The sequence below is a fragment of the Hylobates moloch genome, unplaced genomic scaffold (genome assembly GCF_009828535.3).
Source record: "Hylobates moloch isolate HMO894 unplaced genomic scaffold, HMol_V3 SCAFFOLD_6, whole genome shotgun sequence".
NCBI lineage: Eukaryota > Metazoa > Chordata > Mammalia > Primates > Hylobatidae > Hylobates > Hylobates moloch.
The window spans coordinates 123,024,777-123,037,766 of record NW_026652281.1 but is presented as its reverse complement, the minus strand read 5'-3'; the positions used below and the strand labels follow the sequence as shown (position 1 = coordinate 123,037,766).

The 12,990-nt window shown below is 41.3% G+C and overlaps 1 protein-coding gene across 2 annotated transcripts in view; it reads left to right on the top strand.

Annotated features, from left to right (window-relative positions):
• Positions 1 to 12,990, top strand: part of GRXCR2 (glutaredoxin and cysteine rich domain containing 2) — a 185,255-nt gene that overhangs the window by 114,673 nt on the left and 57,592 nt on the right. The gene's annotated exons all lie outside the window — the stretch shown is intronic.

Sequence of the window (12,990 nt, the reverse complement as noted above, 5' to 3'; positions counted from 1 at the left end):
GTGAAAAGTTAAAGAAAAACAGCCTAATGTCCAACAATAGGGGAGTGGGTAAATAAATGGTGATATATATATAGGGGGGAATATTATGCAACTATTAAAAATGATAAGGAGATGCATATTTAATGATGTGAAGGATCATTCACAATTAAATGAATATTGAAACAAGTTATATGAGTTCAGGTTATTTAAAAATGATACACACGCATACATATATATAATATCAAGACTAGAAGAATGTATGCCAAAATGTTAGCAATGGTTATTTCTAGCCACTGGGCTTATTAGTTTATTTTTATTTTTAAAAATTTTGCTCATGTATATTTGTAATTTTTCTATAATGAATGTATAATACTAGTGTAATACTTTTTTAAAATTATACTTTAAGTTTTAGGGTACATGTGCACAACATGTGCCGGTTAGTTACATATGTATACATGTGCCATGTTGGTGTGCTGCACCAATTAACTTGTCATTTAACATTAGGTATATCTCCTAATGCTATCCCTCCCCCCTCCCCCCACCCCACAACAGGCCCCAGTGTGTGATGTTCCCCTTCCTGTGTCCATGTGTTCTCATTGTTCAATTCCCACCTATGAGTGAGACCATGCAGTGTTTGGTTTTTTGTCCTTGCAATAGTTTGCTGAGAATGATGGTTTCCAGCTTCATCCATGTCCCTACAAAGTACATGAGCTCATCATTTTTTATGGCTGCATAGTATTCCACGGTGTATATGTGCCACATTTTCTTAATCCAGTCTATCATTGTTGGACATTTGGCTTGGTTCCAAGTCTTTGCTATTGTGAATAGTGCCACAGTAAACATACGTGTGCATGTGTCTTTATAGCAGCATGATTTATAATCCTTTGGGCATATACCCAGTAATGGGATGGCTGGGTCAAATGGTATTTCTAGTTCTAGATCCCTGAGGAATCACCACACTGACTTCCACAATGGTTGAACTAGTTTACAGTCCCACCAATAGTGTAAAAGTGTTCCTATTTCTCCACATCCTCTCTAGCACCTATTGTTTCCTGACTTTTGAATGATCGCCATTCTAACTGGTGTGAGATGGTATCTGATTGTGGTTTTGATTTGCATTTCTCTGATGGCCAGTGATGATGAGCATTTTTCCATGTGTCTTTTGGCTGCATAAATGTCTTCTTTTGAGAAGTGTCTGTTCATATCCTTCGCCCACTTTTTGATGGGGTTGTTTGTTTTTTTCTTGTAAATTTGAGTTCATTGTAGATTCTGGATATTAGCCCTTTGTCAGATGGGTAGTTTGCAAAATTGTTCTCCCATTCTGTAGGTTGCCTATTTACTCTGATGATAGGTTCTTTTGCTGTGCAGAAGCTCTTGAGTTTAATTAGATCCCATTTGTCAATTTTGGCTTTTGTTGCCATTGCTTTTGGCGTTTTAGACATGAAGTCCTTGCCCATGCCTATGTCCTGAATGGTATTGCCTAGGTTTTCTTCTAGGGTTTTTATGGTTTTAGGTCTAACATTTAAGAGGGAATCCTCCCTAACTCATTTTATGAGGCCAGCATCATCCTGATACCAAAGCCTGGCAGAGACACAACAAAAAAAGAGAATTTTAGACCAATATCCTGGATGAACATTGATGCAAAAATCCTCAATAAAATACTGGCAAACCAAATCCAGCAGCACATCAAAAAGCTTATCCACCATGATCAAGTGGGCTTCATCCCTGGGATGCAAGGCTGGTTCAACATATGCAAATCAATAAATGTAATCCAGCATATAAACAGAACCCAAAACAAAAACCATATGATTATCTCAATAGATGAAGAAAAGGCTTTTGACAAAATTCAACAACCCTTCATGCTAAAAACTCTCAATAAATTAGGTATTGATGGGACATATCTGAAAATAATAAGAGCTAAAAAAAAAAAAACAAAAACAAAATAATAAGAGCTATCTATGACAAACCCACAGCCAATATCATACTGAATGGGCAAAACTGGAAGCATTCCCTTTGAAGACTGGCACAAGACAGGAATATCCTCTCTCACCACTCCTATTCAACATAGTGTTGGAAGTTCTGGGCAGGGCAATCAGGCAGGAGAAGGAAATAAAGGGCATTCAATTAGGAAAAGAGGAAGTCAAGTTGTCCCCATTTGCAGATGACATGATTGTATATCTAGAAAACCCCATCATCTCAGCCCAAAATCTCCTTAAGCTGATAGGCAACTTCAGCAAAGTCTCAGGATACAAAATCAATGTGTAAAAATCACAAGCATTCTTATACACCAATAACAGACAAACAGAGAGCCAAATCATGAGTGAACTCCCATTCACAATTGCTTCAAAGAGAATAAAATACCTAGGAAACCAACTTACAAGGGACGTGAAGGACCTCTTCAAGGAGAGCTACAAACCACTGCTCAATGAAATAAAAGAGGATACAAACAAATGGAAGAACATTCCATGCTCATGGGTAGGAATAATAATATGAAAATAGCCATACTGCCCAAGGTAATTTATAGATTCAATGCCATCCCCATCAAGCTACCAATGACTTTCTTCACAGAATTGGAAAAAACTACTTTAAAGTTCATATGGAACCAAAAAAGAGCCCGCATCGCCAAGTCAATCCTAAGCCAAAAGAACAAAGCTGGAGGCATCACTCTACCTGACTTCAAACTATACTACAAGGCTACAGTAACCAAAACAGCATGGTACTGGTACCAAAACAGAGACATAGATCAATGGAACAGAACAGAGCCCTCAGAAATAATGCTGCATTTCTACAACCATCTGACCTTTGACAAACCTGAGAAAAACAAGCAATGGGGAAAGGATTCCCTATTTAATAAATGGTGCTGGGAAAACTGGCTAGCCACATGTAGAAAGCTGAAACTGGATCCCTTCCTTACACCTTACACAAAAATTAATTCAAGATGGATTAAAGTGTAATACATTTTTAAAAGATATTAAAAATGCTTAAATCATTATAGATTTACTAAAACATCTGCAACAGGGGGAGTCAAATCCTATAACCCTAATAGCTTATGCATTACAGTTGATAAGATAGCCATTAAAAAAATAATAAACTTCATAGCTCTGAAACTGCTGTAAGTAGATGTTAATCCATGATAGATACTGTGCCTTACTAAAGAAAAGTAAGTGATAAATCATTTCACTCCTAACCTGTCTTTCTCCCTTTCTTTCATTGTTTCCTTTCTGATGAAATCAGTAAATGTTTTGATTCAAAACCAGGAGCAGGATGCAACGTTAATTCTTATTAAACTCAGGGCAAGTCTGTGCAAAAGCTGACAGTTTGCCCAGGCAATTGGGTAACCACAATCTTGTTTTTTTTTGTCACACAAGTGAGAAAGTTGCAAAATTCAGTAATTCCCCAAGTGCTCTGATTAGTGCTAGATGTCTCTTTTTATGAGTAGGCCTTCCAGGATAATGTGAAATACACGAGAAACAATTTTTTTCTCTTATTAAAAAAGAATTAGAATGATTTCCTATAACTGACTGTAAATAACATCTGTCAAAGCAAGTAGACATTTTTTAGGGTGCCATGTGATGGTGCTAATTATGTATTAGTTATATGATATGCATTATTTACTCACTTGTCCTTATAAATTGTGTCTCTCTTTCACACAGTCTACATCCCATGGTGCAGGAACCATGTCTGTGTCATTAATTTGTGTCTGACACAAGTAGGTGCCTAAAAAATATTTGCTGAGTGATGAGGATGACTCATTTGTGTTTGGAATTCTTATTGCATTCCTAGGGAGAAAGCTTGCGACTTGGAATCTGGATACATGCTTTAGAAACCCAGTAACAGCTCTGTGACCCTTTGTGTTCAAAAACTCTAGGCCCCATCCATAAAAATGCAATCAGTAACAAGTACTTCCCAGGCATGTCATAAGGAATAAATTTCCTAATACATGTTGGTAAAACAATGTCTGGTACATAGAAAGTGCTCAAAAGATATAGATATTAATTGACAATATCTGAGTTCTTTCTGTTTTAGCTATAGTTTATCTCTTTCTGGCATCATTTCTAACTTATGGTAGTTATGAACATACACTCTGGAATCAGATGGCCGGTGCCATCTTATTAAATAAGAGTGTGACCTACAGCAGATTACTTACACATGCTGTGCTTGGTTTTCTCATCTGTGAGACCGGAATGGTAATCATAGCACTTGCTCCAAAGGATTATTGTGAGCACACACTTAGAAGATTCTTGTAAATGCTTCAAAGAGTGTGACAGGAGTAAGTGCTCAGTAAAGGTTAGCCATTTTCTCCTTATCAGGCCTCTTATCTATTGTGTTGCATCTAAAGTACAGTTTAAAATTGAGCCCAACTGCTGGCCTCTCTTCCTGAAGCAGTTATTTATTCTGATTTGGCCATTTCATGACTGTCAGCTCACAGAATGGCTGCCCGGAGGTTTATGTGGTCTGGACATTGCCACACCCTGTAAAACTTTTAAGAGGGGGTGGGATTGGCTACTGTGCTAGAATAAATAATAACAATTAACACTGTTTTGTGAAAGATTCTGTGCAAAGAACCATAGCCCTGTAATTACCCCCAACTTACAGATGAGGAAACAGAGGCTGAGGGAGGTTATGTATTATCCCAGCCAGTGCATGAGGAACTTGGAACTTACACTCAGGCAGTCTGTGCTCTTAATCTTCGTGTCATCTCATTTGCCACATTTATTAAATAAAAAAGTCAATACTTTATTGCAACTTTGATCTTAGACTTTTATTTTTGGTTCCATTCGGTAGAGTTCAAACCTTGGCAACATACAGAGCCTTCTCACAGTAACATCAGGTTAATCTCCAAGAAACACAAAGGGAAATAAGCCTGAAACAGAAAGGGAGAGAGCATAGGGGGAGTTAGTATTATTATTGAGATAAAATAGTGAGACAAATGTCAACAAACCAGACATAAGAATTTGGATAAAAATCCCTTTGGTTTTCAGTAACAAATGGAGACTTCTGTAATATAACCAGAATTTTCTCATTTTGTTTTTATGCTCAATTTATGATGATGAATGAACTGTTCAACTAGGATTCTAAAATAGATTTGCCTTGCTAGATGTAGCTCTGCCATTTGAGATATTGCCTTTGTGGCAATCAACTGTAGGTACACTAGGAGTACAGGAGTGTGGTTGCTGAAGAAGAGGGCTCAGATGATGGGCGTTTCATCTCTCCATGCCACTTTCCAAACTCAACCATTCCTTGCCCCCTGCTTGGTACTAACCATGGCTTGTATCCTAACTAACTTCAGCATTTTGGCATTATCTATCAAAATTGTAAGTATGCATTTCATTTCACTCAGTAATTCTACATCTAGAAGTTCATTCAAGAGAAATGCTCACAAAGTATGCAAAGAGATATATACAAGGACATTCACTGTTTCGTTGTTCGTAATGGAGAATAAATAGCACTAACTTAAATACCCATCAGGAAGGGATTGGTTATATATACCATAATGTAATCATACAGAGGAATACCTAGGTAAACTAGTATATATTGATATGGATATAATGGAAAAAAGAAGATGGTAGGCAGTGCTCGTAATACTCATAACATTATAGAAGGATTTTGTAAGGATACATACCAGTGATACACAAACTTAAATGCATGCAGGGGATCAGATTTTGGCTTTGTGAGTAGGGACTATGACAACCTTGAGAGCATGCCTCATATTAAGCAACTAGCACCACTCAATTTCAGCAAATCATTGCTAACCTGGTGGCAGGTCTTTGGATGTTCCAAGAAAAGCTGGGAGTCAGAGTACTTTTTATACTGGTTTGTGGCATCTATTTACTTCTCTGTCACTTCCAAAACTGGGAGCTCCATGAAAGTATTCTAGTCATGTGAAACCGCTTGATTTTCATTTTGAGACAACAAATAAAAATATTTTAGAAATATATTGCATATGGTCATCTGTTAGCTGCATTTTTTTCTTGCAGGCTCATTGCTTATCACCCTCTAAAATACTCTTAGCAAGGGCTATCTCTGGAGAATCATATTATGGGCCAATATCAGGGTATGACACTTATTATATGTAAAGTAGACAGTTCTCAAGTGTAGTCCCAGACCACCATATCAGTGTACCTGGAAACCAGTTAGAAGTGCATAGGCCCCATCCAGACTTATTGAATCAGAAAACCTGGGGATGGCACCAACAATCTGTGTTTCCCCAAGTGCTTCAGGTGATTCTGATGCATTCTAAAGTTTGAGATTGAGTGGGGCTTATGCATTTCTAACTAGTTTCCAGGTGACACTGATGTGGTGATCCAGGGTCACCTTTTGAGAACTGTCTATTTTATACATTGCTTTATGTTTGAAGTTCCTGGAATGCTTGCACAGCTTTTATAATTGCAAACCCCACAAGTACACAGGACATACTTACACTGGCCTTACATTAGGAAGTTCTGAACTAAAGTGAGTTTCCAGACCATTACAGACTAGGGCTAGTTCTGGGAGTTTGGACTAGCTTTGGTTTTTTTACCAGTCTTCTGGGCTCAGCTAGACTATGTTTTAGACTAAGGTTTCTGTAGCCTTGAAATGCTTCTGGCTATACTGGACCATATGAGTCCCTGGGGGTAGAAACAGCTTTTTAAGGGTGTTGAGAGAGAAAAGTTACATCTCTCATTCCCACGGTATACCTGGAGCCTGTGGGGAAAATAAATACCTAGGTGATAACCATTCATTCTTTGATTCATTCACTCATTCCTTCAATAACAATGTTGCGAGTGCTTACTATGTGCCTGGCATTGTGCTAAGCCTGATGACACTGAAATACCTTCATGGAGCTCCCAGCTTAGGAGGTGACACAGAAGTAAATAGAACATCATGAACCAGTGTTAAAAATAGTGTGATGAGGGTCAGCACATGGCGCCTTGGAAATCCCCACTGGAGATGAGGGAAGACTTTCCTGAAGAGGTGGCACCTGGCTGAGGTTTGAGAGATGAGCAGGAGCAGAAGAGATGAGGAAGAGTCAGCTTGGTAAAGAAAGGGAGGGGACATTCCAGGCTGAGAGCCAAACAGATGCAGAGACACAAAGGGTGGGAGGACCCAGGACTTTCTGGGAAATGCCTGTACTCTGCCTAACCTGGGCAGAGGGTGTGTGGCAGGAGTGTCAGGCTTTGGGGCTGGAGTATGGGCAGCCGCATGATCACAAAATGCTTGGCAAAGCAGTCTGGGACGCCTGGGCTCCATCCAAAAAGCAACTGAGAGAGCCAATGGCAAGTTGTAACTTAGGGAGTGACAGAGATTCCCTTTAGATTTGGGGGCTGTTTATATATTTTTGACAACAAATGTTTTCACCCAGAGTTTTTCATTATTCATTTTATGTCTCCTTGAATCTATAAATTAAGGTTTAAAAATACCATGCCTTTAAGTGAAAATAAATAGTAACTTATTTAAAAAAATAAAATCTGCAAAATGATGGCTGGGAAACTTAATACAAACATGGATTTAAGTTTTGTACTTTCCCTTGCTACTTGGTTTTAGAGATGTTTCATGACATGTCATACACAGCCTGTGGGTTAATTAAGCTATTGATTTGGAAGGTTGCTGGTAAATCCCAAGCCAGTTTCAAGGGTGTGTATGTATTTTGGGTGAGGAGCTAGTTAAAGGCATTCATAACATTATTATAATCCTCACTGAATGTTGCTAGGGCTCCAACTGGCAACGCATCCCATTCCTGGCATCATTACCCACTAAGGGCTTTGCTTCTCCGGAAAGGTGGGTGAATACTCAGTTAATAGGAATTGAATCAACATGTTCAGTTTGGTAAGAACTTGTCTTCCTTCATCTCACAGGAAGAAAGGGAAAAGTCAGTGGTTTTTCAAGAGGGAAGGAAGGAGGGGAGGGAGGAGCAGACTGGGGTGACTGGTGATGCTGTCAAAGTCCTACAATTGCTGTAGAGGTGGATTTTCAGCCCTGGAGCAGGGTGACCTCATTTGCTGCTACATATGCATTCACCCTTGGTTTCCTGGCCTTTTTGCCATGACCACATGTATATCTGCTGAATGTGTAAATGTGCCCCAGAGAGGCTGTGAGGACTTTAGAGACAGACTAAACAGGATTTAAATACTACCCTGCAACTTACTGAGTGTTGACAGCTTGGAAAAATTGCTTACTTACCTGATGTGTGATTTCAGAATGCCTACCTGACATGGGTTTTTGGTGAGAATTAAATGAGATAAGATATTTATGTTTAGTGTCTTAGTCTGTTTGGGATGCTATAACAAATCCCCAACACTGGGTGGCTTATAAACAACAGAAATTTATTGCTTATAGTTCTGGAGGCTGAGAAGTCCAAGATCAGCGGGCTGACAGATTTGGTGTCTGGTGGGGGCCTGCTCTTTGGTTCATAGATGGCATCTTTACCTTGTGTCCCCACATGACGAGAAGGGTGAGGGGTTTCTCTTGGGCCTTTTTTATAAGGTCTCATGGCCTAATGGCTTCCCAAAGGCCCTGCCTCCTAATAACATCACCTTGAGGGTTAGTATTGCTACATATCATTTTTAAGGAGACAGAAACATTCAGACCATAGCACATGGTGACTAACCTGTAACTGATGTTCAGCATTTCTTTCCTGACCTGGAACTGAAGCTGCGTTTTCTGGTTTCCATACGAACAATTGTTTGTCACCCCCACCCTCTGTCATGCTTGGTTTTCACCAGTAGGTAAACATGTTTGGGGAAGAGGGAAGTTGAGTGGCAGAATGACCTGCATTCCAATCCTGGTATAAGTACTCATTTCAGACAATCACTCAATATTTTTGAGACTCAGGTTCCTTCTCTATAAAATGAAAACAATAGTGCCCAATAATTTCCATACCTTCCACAGTTATTGTGAGGATTCAGTGAAGTAAGGCAAGGGTGCTCAAACTTTAGAGAGCATCAGAATCACCTGAAGAGTTGGTTAAGACACAGGTTGCTGGGCCCGTCCCCACGGTTTCTAGTTCAATCTGGGCAGGGCCTATGCATCTCTAACTAGTTTTCAGGCGACACTGATGTGGATCCAGGACGACATGTTGAGGACGGTGCCTGGCAACAGTAAACACCAGGCAGATGTGAGTTACTATCACTTTTACATTTTGGAGCAGGAATAATAGTGTAGACACCCCCACCTGGCTGCAATTCTAATTTTAGGGTCCTTATTTTGGCTACATCAATAACTGCTTGATTTTCAATTTTTGTAGCACTGCTCTAAACAGTGAGGAGGAGAGACTCAGTGTTCTAGGGGGTTAGGATCCACAAGTCATTGCTGCTGCACATCCAAGTGACCCAAGCACAGGAATCAGGGCCCTGGGTGCCTCGGTTTCAATGTAGTTTTGTCAGCCTGGGACAAACTAAAAAACAAATTTCTGGAACATTCTCCTACCTCACAAGACCCTCTACTATGTGTTGAGGACATGTTTTGGGGAGGTTGGGGCAGAAAACAGGAGAATTCCACAGCCCAGAGCCTTCTCCTCTGTTGTCTTCTTTGGTCCTGCCCTCCCCAGGGGTTTTAAGCTTGCGAAGGATGGATCTTCCCCCTGAGAAAATCACAGGCCCTGACCCTTATTTGAGAAGGCAGATGACAAAGATAAGGGGCACGGTGACACCTCTGTCACCTAATGATCAGTCTGAATTACATATCTAAAATTAACAGCTTCTCCTCCTCCCTCCCACCCACCCGCCTACCCAATACTTAAACTCTCCTTTGTCATTGTTTCTCCGAGCAATTGATTTGCAAGAAATACCACCTGGATCTGCAAACCCTTGAAACTCGGGGAGTGGGACTCAGCATTGCACTGAGGTTAAGAGTCGAGGGGCTGGGGTCATCTGCTCACTTTATTAGCTTGGAGAATGAGGCTACCATTTTCTTATGTAAATTGAAGGAAGTAAGGGTAATTGCATCACAGCGTTCTTCTGAGGGTTAATTAGATATGCATGCAAGGTCTCAGTAAATAACAATCGTGGTTTCTGTGGAGGATTTTTAAGAGTTCCTCATTGGGATCCTCTTCTGCATGCTCTCCCAGGGCTGTCACTTTTCCAGAATTATCCAGCAATGTTCGGTTGGTTTTGGGGGTCTAGATTCTCCACTTTCCCTGATTTGTCTATGTGACTTTGGACTGAAGGAGAAGGGAGGAGGCTTTGGAGTGGGACCTGGGGAAAGAAATGAGGAGACAGGGACAGTGCAAGCTCTCATGAGGAGTCTGCCCCCACCTGACCCCAAGAACAGATGCTCAGTCCCTGTGAAGCAGGAGCCGTAAACTGGAGGATCTGTTCTCCCCAGGTGACGCGGGAAACTTAGTAGCTCAGAGTCCAGGTGGGCAAAATACAATGCAGCATTTGGGGAGGGGCTCACACACAGCACTAGGCATGCACTGAGCACAGAAGGAAACCGAGTCTGTTTGGCTTTTCCAGGGTGTGAGGTCCCAGGCAGGAAGGTAGTGTTTTAATGGAGGCCATAGTATCACAGGGATGCCAAGGTAATTCCCATAGGGGCTTGTAAATGGGCAGTAAATATTAATGGAGAGCATGAGGAGGCTTGTTCCTGAGCTTCTTCCTCTAGATGGGGGGAAATCCCTAAGTAATGGGGTGGGAGGGACTACAGTTACACAGGTGGGAGCAGGTGAAGTCAGGGACATTCAGGTGACACAGCTGAAGCCTGCTTACAGCAGAGTGCTGGGCATATGGCAAGCACCCAGGAACTGGTCATAATTACCAGCTTTTCCAGGACACTTTGACCTTTCCCCATGCCCACAGGACTGGGCAGTCTCTGCTGTGAGTATCGAAGGATGTGAGAACTCTCAGTCCTTCCTTCCAGGGAACTACAAAATATTTACTTTTAAGAGGAAAGAGTAACTTACGTCTAAGTTACTAGGGGATAGCAATGATCTTTGGCTGGCTTTGCTGAGCCATAGACTTGGAGTCAAAAGACTCTGTTCACCTCCCAGCTATTTTGCCTTCGAGCTGTGAGACCACAGGCTAATTATTTAGCTTCCTCATCTGTAAAGTGGGAATGAAATTGCCTGCCCTACTACCAGATCATAAACATGAAAATGTTTTGTAAGTTGTAAAGTTCTGTTAAGGGAGTTAGGGAGAGGGAGTTTGTCGTGGCTGATATCGAGGTCTCCTAGAGATACCAGCATTCAACTGAAAAGTGGCAATCATGGGAAATGGCATTCTCTTCTTCTGAAATAATGAGGACTAATAAGAGTCCAGCCGGCTGGGCACAGTGGCTCACACCTATAATCTCACCACTTTGGGAGGCCAAGGCGGGCAGATCACGAGGTCAGGAGATCAAGACCATCCTGGCCAACATGGTGAAGCCCTGTCTCTACTAGAAATACAAAAATTAGCTGTGCATGGTGGTGCACACCTGTAGTCCCAGCTGCTTGGGAGGCTGAGGCAGGAGAATCGCTTGAACCCGGGAGGCAGAGGTTGCAGTGAGCCAAGATCATACTATTGCCTTCCAGCCTGGTGACAAAGTGAGACTCCATCTCAAAACAAAACAAAACAAAACAAAACAGAGTTCAGCCATGGAGACAGGTGAGGGGTGGGGAGGTATTTGGGTTATTCCTGGATGTTCACCACCTACTCTTGAGGCTGGTCCGTGGGTCATGAACCTAATAATCTCATCAGAAGGTGTCACTGGGACGATCTTGAGGATGCGACAGGTGCCGCTCCCTGCTCCACACCCCTGGGGTCATTCCTCACTGTCTTCCAGGCTGTGAACTTCTAGATGAAGGTCTGCATTCTCTTCTCCTTGTTGTCCAGCACTGAGCACAGGACCTGACACTCAGCAGACATTCTGATGGTGTTTACAGAATGATTCAGTGAGTGGGAGGCTGCGTTTTGTTTTTTTGGATCATGGTCCTTGTCTATATTCTGCACACTTACTCTCATTCTCACACCTCTTCTATTTCTGAAATGTCCTTACACTGATCCCCAACTGTGGGGAGACCGGAACATGAAAGTTCAAATATGTGGGTCTAAAACACAGGAAAGCCTGAGAAAGAAGAACAAGAATTGCTTTCCTTTCTGAGCCATGTGTGCCTTTGGAATCCACTTTGGGGAAGAAAGAAGACTTGAGAATTAATCTTGGGGGGCGAGTGGCAGTAACAGGCAAATACTTTGGAGAACGTGTCCGTCTTGACATAACACTGTTTTATATCTTAAAAGGAGATGTGGATTCTGGAGGTTTCCTACCCTAGAAATAACTGCTTTTCAAAAAAAAAAAAAAGATACTTAGGAAATAAATCCGGCAATGGCTCCCATTGTTATTAGGGTTGAAATGCATGATTTGTATGTTTTCTGGATGTGGCTATGATTTTAAGTCAGGGAACTTCTTGATTTTAAGTTGGTTTCCACGCTTGTTCCTATAACCTCTTAGCTGTGTAACAACAATGACAATGACAAAAAAGGTGATGACAATCGCCAAGGGCTTGCTCTAGACGACCATTCATGCTTGTTCCCTATCTCACAATGATCCTCTAAGGTTTGTCATAGTCTCAATTTTATTTTACAGATTGGGAGACTAAGGTTTTGAGGGTTCAGTGATTTCCTGAAGGTAATATAGGAAGTCACCTTAATTTGAATCTTGCTTGAATCCAGGCCTGATAGCTATGTCTATACCCTTCTCCATGCCCTAAATTGCCTCCTTTGAAAAGCATAAGGTTGAATTTATGATGAGATTATATAGATCTGTGTCTGAAGTATTTTCTAGGCTGTTCAAATGAAGCTCTTCAAAATACAAAGTGCCCTCTGTGACAAGGAGGCCTTTCCCTTCCCAATGCCTTCCTTCAAGAGCTTTTTCATAGACCCCTCAGGGTTCAGCCTGGGGCCTAGTGGAGAAAATGGGGCAACAGAACACTAAAACAAAAGAAAGCAACAGACCCTAATGCCTGTAACTGATCTTGAATGAAACAACACTTCTCCAGCCTGGAAAAATGTCAGTTTGATGCTCTTTGTTCTAAAAGCTCTGGTTTCACAGAGCATC